The 23,265-nt window shown below is 39.4% G+C and overlaps 2 protein-coding genes across 13 annotated transcripts in view; one reads left to right on the top strand and one right to left on the bottom strand.

Moving 5' to 3' along the window:
* ZRANB3 (zinc finger RANBP2-type containing 3) overlaps positions 1–2,027 on the bottom strand; it is a 278,640-nt gene extending 276,613 nt beyond the window's left edge. The window contains exon 1 of one of the 4 annotated variants that reach the window (XM_043894549.1): positions 1,718–2,027. The gene's annotated coding sequence lies outside the window, so the exon portion shown is untranslated. The remainder of the gene's footprint in view (positions 1–1,717) is intronic. The other 3 variants (XM_043894548.1, XM_043894550.1, XM_043894552.1) reach the window with 3 other exon arrangements.
* A 672-nt stretch (positions 2,028–2,699) lies between these two features.
* The window catches only part of R3HDM1 (R3H domain containing 1), a 154,861-nt gene continuing 134,295 nt past the window's right edge, over positions 2,700–23,265 (top strand). For 7 of the 9 annotated variants that reach the window (XM_043894565.1, XM_043894563.1, XM_043894564.1 and 4 more), the window contains exon 1: positions 2,700–2,858. The gene's annotated coding sequence lies outside the window, so the exon portion shown is untranslated. Of the gene's footprint in view, positions 2,859–3,628; positions 3,776–5,404; positions 5,478–23,265 lie in introns of all 9 variants that reach the window. The other 2 variants (XM_043894558.1, XM_043894559.1) reach the window with 2 other exon arrangements.

Raw genomic sequence — 23,265 nt, 5'->3', positions numbered from 1 at the left:
ATGTACATGCGTAACTGACTCACCTTGCTATACAGGAGAAACTAACACAACATTTGAAATCAACTAATACTCCAATAAAAAATTTTTTTAGTCTTCCCTGAGCTCCAGTTTCACCTATAAAAATGTCACAGAACAATCCTTGCAGATTGTTGAAGGGGACACTCTTGAAAGCACTTAACACCATTCCTGGCTCAGAGGAAATAGTCAATAAAATGAAAGCCATCATTACTATTTATTGACTTGATTTACACTGGAAGCACTCATGACAAAAAAAAATCTAAGCATCTACAGAAGAACTTTGTGCAAATTATAAGAAATTCCCAATTAGCATTAAAAAGAAAGAGGCAACACTTTGTCTGGAGGACCCAGAACACTGTTTGGCTGAAAAGTGTGATGACATTCCTGTATCTACCAGTATTACACTATAAAATTTACCATCTAGTTGATGTATAAACACCACTCATCAGTCTAGGACACAAACCTATCAGTGTTTGAAGTAAAAAAAAAAAAAAAAAAACAGAAAATATGCTTAGTTTAGTCCTCCACATATAGAATGAAAAAACTAGCAACACATGACTAATGAAGATTTGACTTAGAGATAGGAGAACAAGTAACCCTATCATTAATTTTGTTTGGCTTCTGTCTTCCTCACTACTTTTGGATAAGGAGCCTGTCTTTTTGGCACTGCTATTCCTAAATCTGGCATAGTGCCTGGTTGGTCTGGGTTTAATTGCTCAGGCTTGTCCGACTCTTTGAGACCCCATGCACTGTAGCCCGGCAGGCTCCTCTGTCCCTTGGATTCTCCAGGCAAGAATACAAGACTGGGTAGCCTATTCCTTCCTTCTCCAGCGAATCTTCCCAGCCCAGGCATGGAACCCAGGTCTCCCGCACTGCAGGCAAATTCTTTACAAGACTGTAAAGCCACCAGGAAAGCGACATAGTGCCTAACACGAAATTAAATTCCCAATAAATATTTTCAATATATTTCTAAGTCTCAGCGAAAGAAGAGAGAAAACTGAGTAAGAACTTATGGCAGAAAGTCTGTGAAAATGATGGTGAAAGCCATCAGGCTTGGGGAGGGAGTCCTGTTTTTGCGGGGGAGGGGGGGAAGACCTTGTCTGATACCACCTTCTGCATTTCCTTTGATCAATGAGTTATCCAAGGAACCTCAAAGGGAACGTTCAATGGTAAAAACACACACACAACTTAGCACCCGGACAGGGGCACAAACAGGGCCTAATGTGTTCAACTTGTTCGGCTTTTGGCTCCAACGCCTTTCTAATGATCTGTATTCATCGGGGTACCATAGTTGGCATCCGGACACTTGTTTAATGTTTGCTTTACTAAAAAAAAAAAAAAAAAAGTAATGCGACTATTCCCAAGCATCAATCATGAGCCCTTCTGCAGTTTTTCTTGGAACCAGCCTTTAGAAGTTGGTTTGTAAAAATGGGAAGGCTTCGCTCAGAACTTCTGAGTCGGTTCCTTTTAGTCAAACTGAAGACGTGAAGGTTTTAGAGGCACACTCCCCCAAATTTATGCGTGCAATCTAATACTTGGCAAGTCAAAAGACAAGTGAGACTCCGGGATTGACGAGGAGGTTGGAGAACGGCATCTTGGACTTTGGAACTACCCCCATCCCATTTCATTCACTCTTTCTTAAAATGCAATTAAATTCTGTTCAACTTCCTATCACTCACGCAAGAAACAACCAACTAACCCGCCACGCCACTCCCGGACGACCACACCTGGTGTATCCGCTGCAGAATCTCCAACTCCCGCCACGGGTTTGGCCTGTGTCCGTCCCAAAGCGGAAGTGACTTCAAAGGGACAAACTGAAAGCAATAGAGTGCAAATAGTAGGAATCTAAAATCCCTACCGCGTTCCGAGAAAATACTCTTCCCCGACCCCTTTTCTAACCCTTTTCGCTCTTCTATTAGGGTGGCGAAAAGGCTTCACCACAGCCCTGGGGTTACTTCCCAGCCCCAAACTCCAAATCCTGCAGCAGTATATTCTTTTTCATTGGCCGATGAGGCGGCGTGGGTACCTCCCATCAACTACAATTCCCGTCAGGCCCCGCGGGAAGCAAACTGAGGAAAGGATATGGGCAGGGACAGAGCACTTTGGGAGCTGTAGTCGGCTGCAAGCCGAAAAGGGCAATCACCCCGCCTTTCCCCATTGAAGCTGGAGAAACCAGGTGTTGGTCTCAGAGCCCGTTACCGCTGAGAGGAGGAGCCAAATCCTTCAGCAGCATTCCCCACCTCCAACCACATGGAGGACGAAAATTTTCCTTTCCTCTTATAAAACAGTATAAATACTCTTGAGGAAATATAGTTGTCTTTCCAATACATCGAGGTCAGTAAAAATTCCCAGAACTCCCCCAACCTCAGGTTCCAACTCGTGGGAAAAGGTGGCTCTTTCTCAAGTGGGCAAAATGGCTGTCCTCCTAGGTTTATTATTGGTTGTCCTTTGTGTCCTTCAAGGGCGGATACTTACAGCCGATTGGCTCTTTTTCCCTTGAGGGTGGAGAAAGATTTGGCACGGCTCTCCCGCGGCCCGGCAGGAGATGAAGGGGTGGAGAGAAGGCCGTTTGTTGAGGTGTGATTGGATAATCCTCCTGCCACTCCAAGGATGTACGTCCTATGATTTGTCGACTGCTCTCAAAGAGAACGAGGAGGCGGGGCTAGTGCGTGGTGGGAAGGGGCGGGATTCTGCCAGCCGCGGCTGCCGCTGGAGCCGGTGTCCGGGCTGGTGATGGGGTTAATTCCCTTTCGTAAGACTCCTACTTGCACCCACCCAGCCCCGCCGTCGCCCCGCCGCGCCGCGCTCCAACCGCCGCCTCCTCCTCCTCAGTAACGCGGGTAAGAGATGCCCTCCCCTCCCCCTCCTTCAGCTCCCCGGGAATAACGCGCCTCGCTCCCCTCCCCCGCCCGCCAGCCGGTAGCGCTAACGGAGAAGGAGGCAGTCAGGGGAGAGATGTGGTGTGTGAGAAGGTGGCCTTCCCCGCCGAGCGGTCGACGCTCCAGCCAGGGCCCCGCCGAGGTGTTCCTGCTGCCAGCCCCGCTGGGAGGTCGGGTTCTGAGGGAGCCCGGGCTCGCCTGGCCCGCCGCTGCGGCTGCAGCTGCATCTAGTACCTTGCGCCCACCGCCCCCACCCGGGGGCCATGTGAAAAGCAAACCCCTCGAGGCCTAGCGGAGGAGACGGGGGAAAGGTTCCCGAGTCCCTGCCATGGCTGCTGCTGCTGTTCTTGCAGCCCCAGGGACTGGGGAACCAGCCACAGCAGGCCTGCCCGGAGCGGGTGCCTTGCGGGGCTCTGCTCTCTTGGGTGGCTGGCGCCCGTGCTCCGGGCTCCCCGGCCCACCCCGCGGCCGCTGCCCCCTGGCCTTGCACCCCGAAAATTTTTAGAAAGTAAATAAGACATTCCGAATGGTTGATGAAATGTTAGGTGGTACATTGTGCGTGTGGTACCAGAAAAAAGCGCAGTGGGAATATTGGAAAGAAAGTTGAATGACTGTCAATGCCACAGACCTCGGGGATCAGATTTACACCCATCAGGGTTGAGCCTTCGGCTCTGCCCCCCAGATCCCTGTGTGTTTGAAGTTTTTTGTCGTTCTCTTTTTTTTGTTGCTAGGTGCAGAGGAGAGTGCCTCTGTTCCTTGAGCTTGCTTTTATGCAGAAACAAACTGTTGAGGCTTTCAAGGTCCCGTGTATAATTGGGATAGCAGGTCAACTAAGTAAAAGGCGAAGAGGTGCTTGCTCAAATAGGAAGGCTTAGTAAGTAAGTAGCAGATGGTTTTTATAATATGATTTTCCAGAGTAGAGAAAAAAAGTGTGTGTGTACATATATGTATATATGGTTGTATGTACATGAATATATATGCATGTATATGTATGTGTATACATATCTCTTGAGATTATGGTTTGCATAACTGTAATCTGAAGAAACTGTTTGCTTTTAGCCTAAATGTCATTGATTAGAAGAACTTTGGAATAACAAAAAGATGGTTCAAGTCGAACTGGCAGCCCACCTACTTGTAATATTTGAAACAGTAAACTCTGTGTCATATTTTACATAGTAGGATACCAGTATGACTAGGTTAATTGGACACACGACTTGATAAAATTTGGCACATTAGGCCGTATTGCGAGGGATTTCTTCTTCCTCACGTGTTGATTGAGTGCTCATCTTTTCACTCCTTGCTTTTTTGTCTGGGTGAATATGTCCTTAAATACTGGATTCTGTAGTTTTTTGTGGACATGTCTGTAATCACAGGTAAAACCGTAGGCCCACTTCTGAGGCTTACTTGTAACCAGCATAAAGTAGGGTTCTGAAGAAATACTTGAGTTTTGACTGTGTTGAACCCTTTTCTTCAGGGTCTGAGAAGACTGTACTGGCTTAATGATCTCCCATATTCCATAACTAATATACCTAGATATAAAATTGACTTGGATTCATAGATTCAGTATCTGAGAGAAATTTGGTTGTGTGTTAGAATTTAAAAAATGAACCATGTAAACCTGAAAGGTAAGTGCTCTCAGCTCCCCACAAAAAGTACCCAGAGCATACAGTACTCAGCCCAGCATTTTCTAAAACTTGTTGGTTAATTGAAAAATATATAATGCTTTCAGATCTCATGTGCCTTATGTAGAGAAAGAGCTGATGAAAATACAGACGGCCTCTGTATTCTCTTACTAGCTACAGGACACCTCTATGATCCTTAGTTCAGTTTCCTCATCTATACAATGGGAATAGTTATGCTCAGTTCATGGAATTGTGAAGTTTTTAGAGATGAAGTATGTAAAACCCCTAGCATCAACTAACACTTAGTGTGTATGTTAAACATTAACTATTGTCACCGGCACACATATTGAGAGAATGAGTTGGTTTCTCGAATGCCTATGGTGTTGTTGGCGCCCAGGACATGTTCTATTAGTGAGGAGTTCTGTGGAGGTTTTCCTTTATATTGTAACTTAAAGTGCAATTTGTAATTAGCCATTTTCAAAGTGAAAGATGTGAGAAATTGGTCATCAGGCACAGAAGAGTTATTATTTTATAGAAGATTTTTTGATTTTGCATCAAAGTATAAGTGTTGACTTTCAAATGGATTATCTGGAGTAAAAGTATGTGTCAGGTTATTTCAGTGATAATTATAATAGCTCTAAAGTGTTATTGAGCTGCTGTGTTTTCAAGATCAAGTTTATGTACTTGCTATCCATTTTCACCCGGGACAGGCAGCTATTGAACTTTTTATATTGTTAGTAAGATGAAGTGAGTTATTTGAATTCGTTATGGCCATAGATTGACTACTATTTTGTTGCTGTTTTGAATTCTCATTATTTATCAGGTCTTAAGTGTTTCTTTTCTGTGTAACAACATTCCAGACACACTGTTCCTTTCTCCTCCCAGGAACTTTTGAAAATGTACTGGTTCTTCACACATAATGGTGTCCTTGGAGTGTGTACAGTGAGACAAATTTAAGGTTAGCTTGAAAACAGGTTTTTTATGAGTCTTCTGACAGTAGTGTCTGGCCAGGGTTCAAGGCAGCTTTACCTGATGCTGAATACGAACTGAAGTATATAATATGGCACTTCTCCCAGGTTATTGAACCCATACTATTGGGTGCTCCTTTGAGGGACCTTACATGGCAGCAGCAGTAGAAAATTTTGTAAAATTGAAATAAGCTTTTAAGAATACTATGTATAAGACAAGAATCGCTGAGTAATGAAAGATTTTCTAGTACTGGCACTTTATACCAATTATACTCATTATACCCATTTCAGTTAATGTTAAGTTCTAATTCCTCAGAAATAAAGAAAGAAGTACTGAGAGTTGATAGCAGGTTTTGTGGGTTTTTTTCCATTCTTGAAAATGTTATAGTAATAAACACTTTAAGACTGATGGGTTTATATTATATTGTTGCTGCTTGAATTAGAAAATCTCACTATTACCACTTTCATGGTCTATTATAAATATGTTGGTAGTCTGTGTGCCAAAAGAGGTGTGGTTACAAATGGTAGCGAACTTTTCAGATAGCACTTGCTGCTCCAAACCACAGAATCAGTACACTGTTTAGTCATATCTACATACAATGATGATACCTTACTGCTTATCACTTAAGATGAATAAACTGAGATGGTTATCATAAAGAGAAGGGAGCGTGTCCATTCTTCTCAGAATAATAGTCTTTTTCTAAAAAAGTAAAATCTTCCACTTGATCCATGTGAATTCTGATAATGTTTACTAATGTTACAGACATGGGCAAAGAATCAAATAATAAAATCAAACAATTTTATTAACTTAACTTTGCTTTCCAAATAAGTATATGTTACATAATTTAACAGATTTGCTTATACCTGGTAAGCATGTGTATTTTTTCAGGATTTATTTCAATTAGTTATTGACTGGTGGTTGAACTAAGAGATGAGTTATTTAATCCTGGCTCAAAACTAGTTCTCTACCTTATTTTCCAAAAATTTGTTTTTTTTAATTCTGAGATTTTCTTCTTTATTATTTTGCCTCTTCTTTCCTCCATAGTTAACACATACTTGCTAAGTTAAAATTTTTTTGTATGAGTTTTACAAGCCTACACTTGATAATTTTTGTTATTCTCTCTTTGCCCTCTGAATTGTAGATTAGTGACTTTTTTCTTAATTTCTACCCATAAGCTCCTTTCTCCAAGCAAATTGTGAGATTTTTGTTCCTCCTCTTTTCATAAATGCTAGATCACATAACACGTTTAAATGATTGTTCTTGTAAGCCTGCTTGACTAATGTTTTCATCCACAACTCCCTAAAACTACTTTCTCTCCAAAAGAAATTAAATGTGGAGCATAAACTCCATTTGTTTTTAATTCTTGACATTTGTTCTTAAAAGTCAATAATTTGATATTATTTGATATTGTCTTAAGAGTTTAAAGGAGATCAGTCCTGGGTGTTCATTGGAAGGACTGATGCTGAAGCTGAAACTCTTAATACTTTGGTCACCTCATGTGAAGAGTTGACTCATTGGAAAAGACCCTGATGCTGGGAGGGATTGGGGGCAGGAGGAGAAGGGGACGACAGAGGATGAGATGGTTGGATGGCATCACTGATTCAATGGACATGAGTTTGAGTAAACTCAGGGAGTTGATGATGGACAGGGAGGCCTGGCGTGCTGGCCTGGGGTCGCAAAGAGTCAGACATGACTGAGCGACTGAACTGAACTGAAGAGTTTAAAGACTATAATTTGACTTCTCCCAACTTTAATCAGTGACAGATGTAACTTACTTTTGTGGACTAGTTGTGCAGTTAACTTCACTAACCTGCCTTCAACATGAAAGAAGTTCCATGCTGGTATAAAATAACACGTTATAGTCTGAGTTAGACGTTTAGCTATCTGCAGATTTACTTTGTTGTCTTGGCCCTCACTGAGGAGGGAAGCTGTGGGATTTAATTTTTTTTTTTTTTTTAAGATTTAATGTTGGCGGGGGGAGGATCTCTGTATTTATATATATGCAAGGCAGCAGTTTAAATAATCATAAGGCCTTCATGTTAAAAGTCCTCTTGTGTAAAAATAAGTATCTTTTTTTACTGGAAACAGCCCAGACACCCTTAAGTGAGTGGACGGTTAAACAACCAGTGCTGTCTCTACACCACGGAATACTATGCAGCAATAAAAAGGAACAAACTGTTGTACACAGCAACTTGGATATATCTTAAAGGAATTATGCCAAATGAAAAACCAATCTTGAAATGGAACTACCATGTGGTTCCGTGTGTGTGTGTGTGTGTGTGTGTGTGTATAACTTTCAAAGTGACAAATTAGGAGGCAGATGGGTTGGCAGTTGCCAAGCATTGCTGGGTTGGAGGAGCAGGGTGATTGTGATTGTCAAGGGTTAACATGAGAGTTCTTTGTGGTAATTGAACAGCTCTGTGCCTTGATTGTGGTGGTGGTTATGTAAATCTCTATACATGAGATAAAATTACATAAAAACACACAGTGTGTGTACAGTTGTTAAAATCTGAATCAAATTGTGGATTACATCAGTGTCAGTCCCTGATTTTGATATTGAACACACTTATACAGTCATTCCTTGGTATCCACTGGGGATTGGTTCTAGGACTGCCCTTCAATACCAAAATTCACAGATGCTCAAGTCCCTTGTATTAAATGGAAGAGTATTTGCATATAAACCTACATATATACTCCCATATACTTTAATCCACCTCTAAACTACTTATAATATCAAATACTTTGTAAGTTGTTGTAAATACAATCCAGATGCTGTATAAATAGTTGCCAGTGCGTGGCAAGTTCAAGTTTTGCCTTTGCAACTTTCTGAAATTTTTTTCCTGAATGTTTTCTGTCTGAGGTTGGTTGGATCCAGAGATATGAAACATGTGGATAAGGAGGGCCAATTGTATAATGTTATCATTGGGGAAAACTGGATGAAGAAGAGTACTTGGGTATATATGCAGTGCTGTTTTTTGACGACTGAATTTATCATCATTTGAAAATTATTAAGTCAATTACAAAAAATATCCATTACTTATATATGTGTCCCTGTATAGTATTGGGGGGCAGAAGCATCTGTTTTTAAAAAAATATTCTCTGCAAAATACCAATTCATATATTTGTTATTGTTCATTTGTGTTATTTATACTTTCTTGTTCACGTGCATCTGCATGCAGTAAAAATACTTCTACGTTAGATGTATCCAACATGCAGTTTCTGTTTTCATTTTATATCCTTTGTTTTCCCTTAATGCCAGTTCAGCCTTTTTATTTTTAGTTTTTTAGGCTGTGCTGTGTGGCATGAAAGATCTTAGTACCCACACTAAGATGGGTGGGATTGACTAAGGGATTGACCCATGCTGCCTGCATTGGGAGCGTGGAGTCTTTTTAAATTTTATTTATTTCTTTACAGCTGTGCTGGGTCTTGCTGTGCGCTGGGTTCCTCTAGTTGCAGTGAGCAGGGGATGCTGTTTGTCGCAGTGCACAGGGTTCTCAGTGCGGGGGCTGCTTCTTGTGGAGCACAGGCTGTAGGCGCGAGGGTTTAGTAGTTGTGGCTCAAAGACTTAGCTGCTCCACCGCATGTGAGATTTTTCTGGAACAGGGATCAAACCCATGTTCCCTGTATTGGTAGGCAGATTCTTAACCACTAGACCACCAGGGAAGTCCCCATTCTTCTTTTTTTCAGACTTGCTGCACTTTCTCTTTCCAACCTTGCTACATATGAACTGGAAGGAATCTGATATTGGTCATCTATATTATTTTGTTCATTTCCCAATTCCTATGAAAGAATTCTGGTTTTGTCAAAAGAGGTGGTACATTCATTATTCAACTAGATAGTTGCATTTTAAGCTGTTGATTATCTGTAAAACAAGAAATTTTGTTCCCTTGTGAAGACAACAAATGAGATATAATTTGACAGAAGAAAGTTATAATTAGTTACACTGTGTTTATTGTGTGACCATGAACCTTTTAGTACCAAAGTATTAAATGTTTTAAAGCAATGCAGGAGGAATGTGAGGAGGTAAAAAATAAGTCATAGGTCACCAAGTTGGAGGATACACTTTGTGTGATATGCATGATCTTGATCCACTTTGAGTTAATTTTTGTGTATGGTATGAGAAGATCCAAATGCATTCTTCTACACGTGGATATCCTTTTTTTTTTTGTCTCAGCATTATTTGTTGTTCTTTCCTCATTGAATTGTCTTAACACATTTGTTGACCATAAATGTAGGAGATTTGTTCTGATTTCTTTTCCATTGATTTATTTGTCTGTCATTATGCTACTAGTCCCACACTGTTTGATTATGTAGCTTTGGAAAAAGTTTTGAAATTAGAACATGCGAGTCCTCTAACTTTGTTATTCTTTTCCAGGATTGCTTTGGCTATTCTGAATGCTGACCACTTTCTTTGAAGAAACCAGCTTGATTTTGATAAGATTGTATCAAAATACAATAGGTCAATTTGGGGAGTATTGTCATTTTGACAATATTGAGAGGATTTCTTTAATATTTAGTAATTGATTTTAAAAGGATAAGAAGTTTATTGCTTGTAACATAAATACAGTTGAACCTCCGTATCTGCTGGTCTGCATACATAGGTCAGCCAGCAGTGGATTGAAAAATAGTGTTAAAAAAAAATCCAGAAAATTCCAAAAACAAAATAGTTTGCCATGTTTGGGGGACTATATAGCATTTATATTATATTTATGATGGTTTACATAGTATTTGCTTTGCATTAGGTATTGTAAGTAATCTAGAGATTGTTTCAAGTTTACGGAGGATGTGCAAAGGTTATTTGCAAATACCGTGCCATTATATATGAGGGACTTGAGCATTTGTGGATTTTGGTAACCAGGAGAGTGACCCTGGAACAAATACCCCATGGATATTGAGAGACAGCTGTAATGTATTTTGTTAAAAATATATTTTCAAGATAAAAACGAGAAGAAAGGCATTGTTCTACTTTTTTGCAAAACTCCGTAACGTATGGCTTATAAGAAAATATCTATTATCTATTTTTCCATTCACTCTGATATTATATGTGATTTTCATAGAAGTATAAGACAATTTAGCCTCATACTGATACGTAGAGGAAAGGGGAAGGATCTCATGAATGCTTTGAAAGCATCTTGATCTGCAGTGTTCATTGAACCACACTTTAAGAATGGCTTGTCCAGTGGAAAGAAGTATGTTTGGAGACTCAGAAACTTGGTTGAAAGTCACCAGTCTGCCACTTAACAGCTCATGTGGTTTTTGAGCAAGTTACTTAGCCTCTCAGTTTTCCTTCACCTTTTAAATGAGGATTTTTACAAGGAGGAAACAAGATCATGCCTGTAAATTTGTGTGTGTGTTAGTTGCTCTGCAACTCCGTGGACTGCAGCCCACCAATCTCCTCTGTCCATGGGATTCTCCAGGCAAGAATTCTGGAGTGTGTTGCCATGCCTGCCCCCAGGGGATCTTCCCAACCCAGGGATCGGACCCAGGTCTCCCGCATTGCAGGCAGATTCTTTACTGTCTGAGCCACCAGGGAAACCTAACTTTTGGGTGTATAAAAAACACCAGAAAATTGAGGCTTGTCTTTTTCATTTATATTTGTCAACCTCTGTTATATAGGAATGGCTGCCCTGGTGGCTCAGAGGGTAAGGCATCTGCCTGCAATTCGGGAGACCTGGGTTCGATCCCTGGGTCGAAAAGATCCCCTGGAGAAGGAAATGGCAACCCACTCCAGTGTTCTTGCCTGGAGAATCCCATGGACGGAGGAGCCTGGTAGGCTATAGTCCACGGGGTCACAAAGAGTCGGACACGACAGCGACTTCACTTTCTTTTTCTTTTCCCAGGTGACTCAGTGGTAAATAATCCACCTGTCAGTGCAGGATACGCAGGAAACACTGGGTGGGGAAGAGCCTCTGGAGTAGGAAATGGTAACCCACTGCAGTATTCTTGCCTCAAAAATTCCACAGACAGAGGAGCCTGGAGGGTTATAGCCCATGGGGTTGCAAAGGGTAGAACATGGCTGAACGACTGAGCACACTCACACATGCACATTATATAGGGTTGGCTAATTTTTTTTCCCACTGAAAGTGTACATACCACAGCATGGTAACCTTCATGTAAATTTGGTTCATTGTAATAATAGTATTTATTTAAAAGCTGAACTTTGTTCATATAATTTTCTACTTAACTACAGATTACAATAGCAAGCAAGTAAGGATGAGAAAGAGACAACAAAAAAGGTAAAGAAATTTGTCAGAAATTGGGGTAAGCTGATGTCTCCTTTAAGGCAATTTGTTACCTTACTGCAGTCCTGCTGTTAACTTTTGGAAGGAAATTGCAAAAATTCTGCCTTAGAGAATGGTTCTTTAGTGTGTATTTTCCCAGTAAAAAATTAGTTAGGTTAAAATATAAATGATTTCAAATCCTCAGTGATTGTATAAATACTGAACCAAATATCCAATCAGCATTGCTGCAGTTTTTTTTTTTTTTTTTTCAACAAAGCAGGTTGAAAAACAGAATGAGGTGTGGGGTCCAGTTTGGACATGGTGGTCAGAAGGCCTCTTGACATAACTGATGATGTGAGGGAAGAACAACATTCTGAGTAGGAGGAACAGAAAGTACAAGGGCCATGGCATGGGGGCATACTTGGGTGGAGATGGAAATTACACTTCTTTACTGAAGTTCAGCAGTGTTCTCAAATTCAGGATTTAAAGGAACAAGGACATTGGAACACTTTGAAGTGTGGCTCTGGGGCTGTCTTCTGTGCGTACTTATTGGCTAAGTGAATCATTTCCTCTGTAGATCCTCTTAACTCCAAATGTTCTGAATTTTAAGGGACATTTTTAAAGCTTAAACTCAAGTCTTTAATCTGTGTTTGTTAAAGGTTTCTTGTCATTTCAGTGCTAAACCAAGAGACCTGGTAGTTTTTCTTAGAATTACCTGCATTTACATAGTGTGTGAGGGAGCTCAGTTGCTACGTTGTGTCCAACTCTTTTGAGGCCCTATGGACTGTAGCCTACCAGGCTCTTCTGTCCATGGAATTTTCCAGGCAAGAATACTGGAGCGGGTTGCCATTTCCAACTCCAGAAGATTTTTCCAACCCAGGGATTGAACCCGTCTCTCCTGTTTGGCCAGCAGATTCTTTACCACTGAGCCACCTGGGAAGCCCCACAAGATAAATTGTTCTCTTGGAATGTTGAGAAGTCATCTGGTCCAACCTTAGTAGTTCTCAAGGACTGGTCCCGTTACCTAGATAGCTTTTCATAGTTAGCTGCTTTTCCTTACTTTCTTCTTTCAAAGGATATTAGAATAGGGGAGATAGCCAACTCATGCCTTTTTGAGCAGGCTTTTTTGGGGACTTACATGAGAGGGAAATCAAGCAGATAGTGATTTAGCCTTTGCTTGAGCTATTCTAATGACAGGAGTGCATTCTCAAGGAACTTGTCTCTTCTGCATATAGTGTATGTGTATAGGGGGTGGTGTAGGGAAGGAAGGCATAGTCAGAGGAGAGGAGATTCAACTGGTCCCAAACACAATTGAAAAGTTATCATAAAGGTGTCTCAGTATCAGTGTCACCAGTCGGCTCTCCCCATCCCTCACATCCTTAGAGAGTAAAAATGTTGGCAGCGATGAGAAGCTTATTTGCTCAGGCGTAAGACCCTTTTGTTTGGCCCTGTTGTCTAAGTTGAGAGAAATGGTGGAGGACTAATCCTCCAGATGTCCTCAGTAGGTACTTTGCTTCTTTGTATTCCCCTGGGCTGTTTAGCATCAGCCTTAGACTTGCTGGGTTATAGTCCTTGTTGTTACTGGCGGAGGAGCTCCAGCTAGTCCTCAGAGCTCATTAGATCTCGTCAAAGAACCAGGCACCTAGACCATGATGGTATCTTTATGATGTTAGGTTTTGTTTTATTCAAGGTGGTATGATCACAGGAAATGAAAGTCTTAGAGACAGTTTTGAAATCTATTTTTAGAACATTCTGATAACAGTCAAGCCGATTGGAGAAAAATGATGCTCAGATTTAAATGTTTTTACGCAGGTAATATTGCCTACATCTGTTCAAATCAAAAACATTTCATGTTTATTCAGTACACTCAACAGATTGTAAACTTGTTAAACTTTAAAAGAATTAAAACAATGTAAACACGAAAAAATCAAATAGTAAAGTGGATCTATAATTGATTATCACGCCTTTGTCTACTGTTATCAGAATTGATGAGTCCCTTGAAGACAGTTCAGTTCAGTCGCTCAATTGTGTCCAACTCCTTGCGACCCCATGAACCGCAGCACGCCAGCCCTCCCTGTCCATCACCAACTCTCGGAGTCCACCCAAACCCATGTCCATTGAGTCGGTGATGTCATCCAACCATCTCATCCTCTGTCGTCCCCTTCTCCTCCTGCCCTCAATCTTTCCCAGCATCAGGGTCTTTTCAAATGAGTCAGCTCTTCGCATGGTGGTGGCCAAAGTACTGGAGTTTCAGCTTCAACATCAGTCCTTCCAATGAACACCCAGGACTGATCTCCTTTAGGATGGACTGGTTGGATCTCCTTGCAGCCCAAGGGACTCTCAAGAGTCTTCTCCAACACCACAGTTCAGAAGCATCATTTCTTCTGTGCTCAGCTTTCTTTATAGTCCAACTCTCACATCCATACATGACTACTGGAAAAACCATAGCCTTGACTAGACGGACCTTTGTTGACAATGTAATGTCTCTGCTTTTTAATATGCTGTCTAGGTTTGTCATAACTTTCCTTCCATGGAGTAAGCGTCTTTTTATTTCATGGCTGCAGTCACCATCTGCAGTGATTTTTGAAGCCCCAAAAAATAAAGTCAGCCACTGTTTCCACAAATAGAATGTTATAAGCATCAAAAGTCAAATCGATGTTTTTTTTTAAACTTCCATCAGTTTGTCAACATCATGTCAGCTTGTTTTGTTACACATTAAAAGCATGTATTTCCTTAAAAATATTTTTTTTCCAGTTTTCCTGGGGTTTCTAATTTTCCTTTTTTTCTGATGAACAAATAATAATGTACCATCAGTATATCCCCATTGTTATTTAATGTCTGTTTCATGGAGGCCTCTCTCAGATTTTTTCTTGAATTCTGTGTCCTGCTCTCAGCCTGGGACTTACCTTCACTGCCTTCCTAGCTTGAATCAACTGTTTGCTGGATCCTGTGGGTCCTTCCTCTTTCTTGATTTTCACACTCATCTTACTAGACAGTAGCCTGAAGTGTTTTCTCAAGAAAGATTGCTTAGGAAGTAAAGCTGTCTAGCTCTTGTATGCCTGAAGTCTCTATCCTACCATCATACCTGATTGGTTGTATAGAACTCGAAGTTCAAAGTCATTTCTCTCTTGGACTTAGACATATCACTAGTGTCTTTTATACTGATGAAATTTTTCTAAGCATACAAAAAGTTGATGGATGACTCAGTTGATAACTCCAGTTATTAACATTTCATTCCTTTAACTTTATCCTGTATCAGTCTGTCTTATTTTTTGATGCATTTCAAAATACATTGCAAGGATCGGTATACTTCTGAACACTTTGGTGTGCATATGAGTAACTAGAGTTCAGTGTTCAGTTACTCTCTTTTTTTTTTGACCACCATGCTTTTTTATGATTGTTAATTTTCTTGTTAGTGAATGCTAATTTTTAAATTTAATTCAAGTTACAAAAGCATAAAGTGGTTTTTTAGCTTAGTATTCAAGCTCTATTTTACATGTGGAAATTATTTCGTGATGTTTCTGAAAGCACAACTTTTCTGTTATGTTTAGCTTACTACTAAAATGGAAAACCTAGTGATTAAACAGGTGAATTTAAGAAGATTGACATAAATGTTAAATGAAGCTTGTATCTACTTTACTTGCATCTAATACTGATAATTTTAGAAAGGGCTTATTTATCTTTTCTCATGTCAGTTTTTTTGTTTTGGTTTATGTGGCATTTGTCAATAAGCTTGCAGAAATGCTAGTAGGGATAATTGATGTTCTTGTTTATGAAAGTTACACTAACATCACAGAAAGGGCTAGTAATTGAATTGCTTTTATCCTTAAAGACATACCTTTGAGAAGCTCATGATTTATCGGGAATCCACCTGAATCAAAATTTCCATATTGTAAATGGCTTCTGCTTCCCTTCCTTTTTCTCCTTATCCTACTTGTCCTTCTCTTCTTTCCCCTAGTCTTTGGAAGATTAAAGAGAGATAGGATTAATGGAACTATGGTAAAGGAGGAACAGTAGGAACTGTGGTGTCTGGTGGTCTTTTCCAAGGATTATGTGAGATTTACACCTTCTAAAGGCAAAATAGAGAACCAAGTGAAAGTTGGTGGTCAGATAACCATTCATTGAATTGCTTTTATATATCCTATTGTAAAATTGGAATACATGCATTTTTGTCTTGCCCTCATTTCTCTTACAACTTTTTACCTGGCATCCTATATTTCAGATGTACAAAATTATTTACCCAAAATTAACATAATCAGTTAATGGCCCAGCCAGGACTCTATACGGCAAGTTCAGCTTTATACTGTATCAAGTATAAAGGAATTAGTAGGTCGGTTAATGCGCCTGTTTTTTAGCCCCAGAATATTATAAGGACGTTTATTGGGGAAGATTTCAAAATAGATAGATAGCTTGTCAGAATTATTGCTATCAGACTCCATACTTTGTTCTTCTAGACTTTGTTACTCCTAGAATTGCCAGTTGCTTAAAACTACTTGCTTACATGCTTAGAAGACCTTCTGTCTTGACTCAAGTGCTATTATTACAACTAGCACTTCAAGATATTTTTTTCCAGTTTTCCTAGGGTTTCTAATTTTCCTTTTTTTCTGATGAACAAATAATAATGTACTGTCACTATGTCCCCAATGTTATTCAATGTCTGTTTCATAGAGGCTTCTCAGATTTTTTTCTTGAATTCTGTGTCCTGCTCTCAGCCTGGGACTTACCTTCACTGCCTTCTTGGCTTGAATCAACTGTTTGCTGGATCCTGTGGGTCCTTCCTCTTTCTTGATTTTCACACTCATCTTACTAGACAGTAGCCTGAAGTGTTTTCTCAAGAAAGATTGCTTAGGAAGTAAAGCTGTCTAGCCCTTATATGCCTGAAGTCTCTATCCTACCATTGTACCTGATCGGTAGTATAGAATGAGAAGTTATTGTATTATATTGTAAGTGACCCTGAGCTATTCAGAGTGTGCTAATTACAAATTGAAATGTTAGCATAAGTTGTCCATGTAATAACAAAAATAATTTTATTTAGTAAAGAGGGGTTTTTTTGTTTCTACCGTGCAAGAGTTTTTCCTTTCAGCATTAAATGAGATTTAATGGTAAGGAAATAGACCCTATAGTAAATATGAAAGTGTACCTGTATCTCTTTTTAACTTGATAACTTGTTCTAACCCAAAATTTTCATTTTTCACACAGTAGACAAAGTCAGTGAGTCATAGTTAAGTAATGTTCTACTTATTTTGTAAACCAGGATGTATTTATTAAATAAAGTAAGTTTTGTGAAGTAGAATATTTTCATAGCTAGTTTGTTGTTAACATTGCTTGGTATTCGTTCCATGAGTAATTTTCTTTGTTATCTAGGCTATTTTTGTTTATACCTGAAATAGTCTTCCTGAACTAAAATTTAGCCAAACTGGAGGAAATTCAGTATATGTCATATGGAAATGAAGTATTAAGATTTGTCATATTTAGGATCACAGCAAATGTGTTGTGACAGTAGCCAGACATCAGTGGTTTGCATGAATTTTCCACTAATCTAGGTTAGCAATAATATTTACAAATCATCACCATGATAGGAGGAGTAGGTAAGAATTGAGATGGACAGCAGTTGCAGAAATTGAGGCTTGAGGAACATCAGAATATGACTTTTCAGGTGTATTATGATCCTAAAGGTAATGAGTTTGACTTGGCTTTCATGAGCTGGACTTTGAATTCAGGTCAGTCAGATGCTTTTGATGAAGCAGTGTTAACAAATTCATACAAAAAGATTTGAAACTGTGGTGTGAGCTTTTGAAAGAGGTAATATAAAACCTGGCATATAAATCACATTGAAATTTATTGGCCAGTGTTGACTTTTTTATGCTGATATTTTAAAGTAGCTTTATTGAAATACAATTCACAAACCGTAAAATCCACTGACTTAAAATTTACAGTTCATTGGGTTTTAGTGTATTCAAAAAGTTATGCAACTATCACCATAATCTAGTTTTAGAACGTTATCATCACTTCATAAAGAAACCCCATATCCATTAGCAATCATTCTCCGTGTTCTTTTCCTCTTCCCCTAGCCCTAGATAACCATTAATCTATTTTCCATCTCTATAGATTTGCCTCTTCTGGAAATTTCATATACATGAAATCATACAGTATGTCATTTTTTGTGACTGTCTTTCACTTAAGCATAAAGTTTTTAAGGTCCATCCATGTTGTAGCAAGAATTAGCATTTTGTTCCTTTTTGTGGCTGAATAATATGCTACAGTATGAGCAATACCACTTTTTTTTTTAATCACTTCATCAGTTAAGGCCATTTGAGTTGTCTCTACTTCTGGGCAATTATAAATAACACTGCTATAAACATTCTTGTGCAAGTGTTTGTGTAGACATATGTTTTCATTTCCCTTGAGTGTGTGCCTACCAGTGGAATTGCTGGGTCAGATAGTAACTCTTGAACCATTTGAGGAGCTGATCAACTGTTTTCCGAAGTAGCTGTAGCATTTTGCCTTCCCAGCAGCAATATAAAAGGATTTCTGTCTTTTCCACATGCTCATCAGTTCTTACTATTGTCTGTCTTTTTGATCATAGCCATACTAGTAGATGTGAAGTAGATTTTTCATTGTGGTTTAGATCTGCATTTCTCTAAGGATTAAAGGTGTTGAGAATCTTCTCATGTGCTTATTATGTGCTTTAATTTTATGTAAACTTTGACATCTAAATGTTTGTGTAGCTCTTATGTGCTCTACTGTTGATGAGTATTTAGGCTCCATATTTCATATGAAATACCAATATGTGTACAAATACATTAAAGGCTTAGCTCTAAGACATATTGGAGGATTGGAATGATACTGATGCTTGAGTGTTTTCCAAACTTAACTGATAAATAGGTAGTTACCAGTTTGCCTGGGACAGTCCCAGTTTATGCCTGTTGTCTGGCTTAATTGTAAAAGTACCATCTTTCATTCTGAAGTATGCCCTGTCTTGGACAATAAATCATATGGCCAACCCACTGACAGTTACCTTAGAGTGTGTTTCGGAGTGGGTAGCCATTCCCTTCTCCAGAGGATCTTCTGACCCAAGGATTGAACCTGGGTCTGCTGCATTGCAGGCATATTCTTTACTATCTGAGCCTCCAGGGAAGCCCAAATATACACTTGCTATCTACTAAGTTAGAATTTCCATAAAGGGAGCCTAGAAATATGTTTTTAGCAACTTCAAGGTCAAGCACACATATGCCTTTGGCATAGTCAATAGTTAGGTGAGAGTAAGAGAATTCACAAAGTTGTTCTTCATACCTGAGAACTAACAGCAAGAATTAATGAGGATGCTGCTGCTAAGCCACTTCAGTCGTGTCCGACTCTGTGAGACCTCATAGACGTCAGCTCACCAGGCTCCCCCATCCCTGGGGTTCTCCAGGCAAGAACACTGGAGTGGGTTGCCATTTCCTTCTCCAATGCATGAAAGTGAAAAGTGAAAGTGAGGTCACTCAGTTGTGTCCGACTCTTGGCAACCCCATGGATCACAGCCTACCAGGCTACTCCATCCATGGGATTTTCCAGGCAAGAGTACTGGAGTGGGATGCCATTGTCTTCTCCATTAATGAGGATAGAGGGAGGCAAAAGAAGTACTTTTTTCAGACTTTGAGGCCATGTTAAATAGAATGTGATGCTGTTGGTTTTATTTATTTGTTTGAGTGTCAGTGGGATTTGATAATATTTGCACATAAGGTTGGTTGTAAGACAAGCACTTCTAAGATATCTACCTAACAGGTGGTAGAGATGCCCCTTTGGGTTTTAAGATATATATTTTTTGTTAACTGTATAGTATTTGTGTTCAAGATGAGAGTGAACACATTTGACTCATATTAAAGCACATTCACCTTAAGAATGGGCTTCCCTGGTAGCTCAGCAGGTAAAGAATCCATCTGTAATGCAGGAGACTCCGGTTCGATTCCTGGGTTGGGAACATCTGCTGTAGAAGGGATGGGCTACCCACTCCAGTAGTCTTGGGTTTCTTTGCTGGCTCTGCTGGTAAAGAATCCTCCTGCAGGAGAAGGAAATGGCAACCCACTCCAGTATTCTTGCCTGGGAAACCCCATGGACAGAGGAGCCTGGCGGGCTACAGTCCGTGGGGTCCCATGCAGCCCCTCACCAGGGGAAGCCACGAGGATGAGGGAGAAGGGGACTCTTCTGCCAGCCAAGGTGCTGGGCATCGCCCCTGAGTTCTCACAAAAAAAAAAAAAAAAAGAATCCTCCTGCAATGCAGGAGACCCGGGTTCAATCCCTGGTTTGGGAAGATCCCCTGGAGAAGGGAAAGGCTACCCACTCCAGTATTCTGGCCAGGAGAATTCCATGGACTGTGTAGTCCTTGGGGTCACAAAGAGTCAGACACGACTGAGTGACTTTCACTTTCAGCTTAAGAATATCTCTCCCCCCCCCTTTTTTTTTTGGAATGTCAAAGGATCTTTAGAGATTATAAATGTGGAGTGAGGGTAAAATGAGAAGAGTACTTTCCTATTTTCATCTCCTTGTTTGCTTTCTTAATTCAGGTATACCAATGAAAAAACTGTGCTTAAAATACAAAGAAATACACATAAACAGTTCAAGCCAAATTCATAACTCTAAGAGATGGTATGAGAATCTAATAATACACTTTTTTTCAATCTAATAAATCATTACAAATCCACTTAATAAGTTGATTAAAAAAAAAAACAAAACACCCCAGCAGGGTGGTCTCCCGTGTGTTCTTCCATTCACTGCATGTATATATATGTGTGTGGGTGTTATTTTCATATCAGTTATTGCTTGTTTCTTGTATTGTGTATAATTCACCATGTACTCAACCCTCACCTCCACTGCTGTCCCCCTACACCCAGTCAGAGACACTGCTCCAGTTTAAAGTTACCTGAGTCGAAAACTTTTATCAGCTTGATTATAATACCTTGTATGCAGTTGAACTTTATAAATGTTTGTATCAGTAGATTTAAATATATTAGGTATCTTAAATTAATTTGAGATAATTAAACTTACAGCTCAAGAAAAATTATTTAGAGAAAGATTTAGAAAAATAAACTTTATTCAGATATATTCTACTTCAAGTTAAAATTCTATCAAAACTTTGACTTGAATAAAATTTCTTTCCTTTATGTCTTGGATGAGAAGTGATTGCAGTCTGATAGCTGAGAGATAACTTTATGAAATGAACTGATGACTCACTCCTGATGTCTGTGTCCCAGTGAACACCAAATCCCAGTCTCAGCACTGGCATCAGCTGATGTGATCATTAGCACTGAACTGTCCTCATCCTTCCTGATACTCTCTCATATTTTTCCTCTAGGCGGAGGCATGTCTTAAGAGCTATTTGAGGAACTTGTGTTTTCTACTAGAATTTGTGTTTCTAGTTAAGAGAATTGATTTTCAAAGCTATGCTAATTAACATTTTCCTGTTTTGAATTCTACCGTAGAGGAACTGGTAGTGTAATTGATAAAGATAAAGAATGGTGGTTTAGTCGCGAAGCTGTGTCCGAGCCCTCCAGGGGATCTTCTGGACTGAGGAATTGAACCCAGGTCTCCTGCATTGCAGGTGGATTCCTTAGGGAAGACCTAAGTATGAAGAATATTAACCCCCCAAAAAATGTTTTGTAGTATGCTCTTGTTTTATCAAGCCTTATTAAAATTACCTCGCTGAAGAACTTTTTCACAGAGCTGCTCACCCATTTTGTTTCACAGTAAATGCATAACGCTGTCTTACTTCACAGAGGCCAGTGTCCTGACCTTCGTTTCTAGATCACCCACATGGTCTCATTTTTATGCTTTTTCTGATATGTGGGGGTTGGTTAAAGAAGATGTAGAACTGGGAGGGGGGATCGGGATGGGGAATAAGTGTAAATCTATGGCTGATTCATATCAATGTATGACAAAACCCACTGAAATGTTGTGAAGTAATTAGCCTCCAACTAATAAAAAAATTTAAAAAAATAAAAAAAAAAAAAAGAAGATGTAGAACTAAGCATGTATAACCTTTTTAAAAACTTAAGTTTTTTAAAACCTTAAAAACCTTTAAAAATCTTTTTAGTCAATTCCTGTTTTGACTTGGTGATTGTAATCCTTTTATAACTGTCTTTTGTATGTCTAGACTTGAATTTACAATTGGCTTTTCTCCTTTCTCTTTAAGCCCCTTGCTATCGCCTGCCCTTATTTTCATAAATAAATTTTTCTCCTATCTTTGTGAAGATATTGAGGCTATTTATAACAGTTGGAGGGTCACTGATTTATCCATGAGTAATTTAAAAACCTCTCCCAGTACTCATACTCTTTGTCTTCTACCAGTCTCAAGGGAAGGAATGTCCCTTTTCTTCAAACCTAGTCCGTTTCTCTTTAGAATGTGTTTGTTGATCCCTAACTGTATACCAGGGACTGTGATAGGATTTCTAGGAGACACAGTAATGACTAAGAATTCTCACTTGCCCTAAAGCTTACTGACCTGTGCTTATGATCCCAATTCCTGCCGCTTCCATTATTCTCATCCTTGTCATTTGTGCATTTTTCTTTATATTTCTAGAAATAGAGAGATTTTAAGTGGAAAGGGAGAAGATTGCTTTCCTTCAAGGAGATAAGAAGAGGGAGAGTCATTCAAATTATACCTTTTCTTTCCTCCCATTTGGGAAGATTTCAGGAGTATGTTACCTCTCAGGCTGCCAGGTGTGTGCTGGCAGGAAAAGAGGCTGCAGTTCTCTGTGGTAAGGATTCTTGTATCTGGTTTATTCATCCCAACCTCTCAACAAGTTTAAATCCAGTAATTCCTTATTTCATTTGTATGAGCTACATATGTGTGTGAAGTGTACATATATTTCTACTCCATTTATATACCAATACATTCCTCTTGAAATCTGGTACTAATATATAGTTTAAAGTGCTGTGTTTACTTTTATGAGTTTGTGTGTGTTCATTCCTAAACTTAGGGCAAAAACCAGCTTGATCCTGTTGGTGGGTGAAAAGTTTTTTTTATTGTAGTAAAAAAACACATAACACAAAATTTACCATCTTAACCATTTTTGTGTACAGTTCAGTGGTGTTAAGTATGTTCACATTGTGCAACCAGTGTCTAGAACTCTGGCAGAACCGAAGCTCTGTAATCAAATACTCCCCGCTCCCTTCTTCCCCAGGTTTTGGCAGCGAGCATTCTGTTTTGTCTCTATGATTTGACTCTTCTAGGTATCTCATACAGTATTTTTCTGTTTGTGACTGGCTTATTTCACTTAGCATGATGTCCTCAAGGTTTATCCTATTTTAGCATGGGTCAGAATTTGCTTTTTTAAGGCTAAATAATAATCTGTTTTCTGTATATACCACATTTTGTTTATTTGTTCATCTCGATGGGCATTTGGGTTGTTTCCCTCTTTTGGCTATTGTGAATAATACTGCTGTGAACATGGGTGTACAAATGTCTATTTTCAGACCTCGATTTCAGTTCTTTTGGGTGTGTAACCTAGAAGTGGAATTACTAGATTATATAGTACAGACATACCTTGCTTTATTGCACTTCACAAATACAATGTT

The sequence above is a fragment of the Cervus elaphus genome, chromosome 33 (assembly GCF_910594005.1).
Source record: "Cervus elaphus chromosome 33, mCerEla1.1, whole genome shotgun sequence".
In the NCBI taxonomy this organism is placed as follows: Eukaryota; Metazoa; Chordata; class Mammalia; order Artiodactyla; family Cervidae; genus Cervus; species Cervus elaphus.
The sequence above is the reverse complement of the archived record's forward strand: the minus strand, read 5'-3'. Positions and strand labels throughout refer to the sequence as shown.